Source organism: Triticum dicoccoides, chromosome 2B, assembly GCF_002162155.2.
Source record: "Triticum dicoccoides isolate Atlit2015 ecotype Zavitan chromosome 2B, WEW_v2.0, whole genome shotgun sequence".
NCBI classification, from domain to species: Eukaryota; Viridiplantae; Streptophyta; class Magnoliopsida; order Poales; family Poaceae; genus Triticum; species Triticum dicoccoides.
This window is the reverse complement of record NC_041383.1, coordinates 812,788,640-812,790,029: the sequence shown is the minus strand read 5'-3', so window position 1 is coordinate 812,790,029 and position 1,390 is coordinate 812,788,640.

Below are 1,390 nucleotides of genomic sequence, written 5' to 3'. Positions count from 1 at the left end.
TACACTCGTGGTTTAGCCACGAGCCCACGAGCAAATCTAGAACTGGCAGACCTCTCAGAGTAATAATCATGGATAGTGTACTGACAGAGGTATGCGACGCGCGGGTTCTCGTTCTCGATGGCGTTGGCCGCGTGGATGACGGGGACGATGGGCGCGAGGGAGGATGGCACCAGCTCGCTCTCCTCCTCCTTGCCGGAGAAGCCCTACCCCTCCTCCGCCGCTCCGGCGCCACGGCCACGCGCAGGATGTCGAGGAGCGGGCGCGTGATCCCCGACGGTGCAGGGTCCAACGGCACCACGTAGTTGCCCGTCGAGGCCGCCGTGGCGAGCACCGCCCTACCCCTCCTCCGCCGCTCCGGCTCCACGGCCACGCGCACGCGGCTACGGCGGGTGCCACGGGGGGAGCGGCGAGGAGGCGAGGGTCCGCGCGAGGGAGGCGGTGATAATCCGCAAGTATACGGGATAGTTGTAGCCTCTTTCAATAAGTAAGAGTGTCGAACACAACGAGGAGCTAAAGGTAGAACACATATTCTCTCAAGCCCTATCTGCCACTGATACGACTCTACGCACGCTTAGTGTTCGCTTTACCTAGAACAAGTATGAAAATAGAAGTACTTTGTAGGTGTGGTTGGATAGGTTTGCAAGATAATAAAGAGCACATAAATATAAACTAGGGGCTGTTTAGATAAAGAAGCAATAAAGTAAGTATTGGTAGAGAGCTTTTTGTCACGAGAAAGTTATTTGTCCAAGGCAATCGATAACTAGACCGGGAATCACTATTGCAATTTTATTTGAGGGAGAGGCATAAGCTAACATACTTTCTCTTCTTGGATCATATGCACTTATGATTGGAACTCTAGCAAGCATCCGCAACTACTAAAGATCATTAAGGTAAAACCCAACCATAGCATTAAAGTATCAAGTCCTCTTTATCCCATACGCAAACAACCTACTTACTCGGGTATGTGCTTCTGTTTACTCATGCCACCCACCATAAGCAAATCATAAACATATTGCAAACCCTACAACGGGAATCCCTCATGATTGCGCGACATGGAGGGCACAATAGGACAACACCAATAATAAAACATGCAATTCAAACCAATCATAGCAATTCATCAATCACCGGTAGGACAACGAAAATCTACTCAGACATCATAGGATGGCAACACATCATTGGATAATAATATGAACCATAAAGCACCATGTTCAAGTAGAGGGTACAGCGGGTTGCGGGAGAGTGGACCGCTGAATATAGATGGGGGAAGCTGATGGAGATGTTGGTGAAGATGGCGGAGGTGTTGGTGAAGATCGCGGTGATGATGATGGCCCCCGGCAGCGCTCCGGCGCCACCGGAAGCAAGGGGGAGAGAGCTCCCCTTCTTCTTCTTC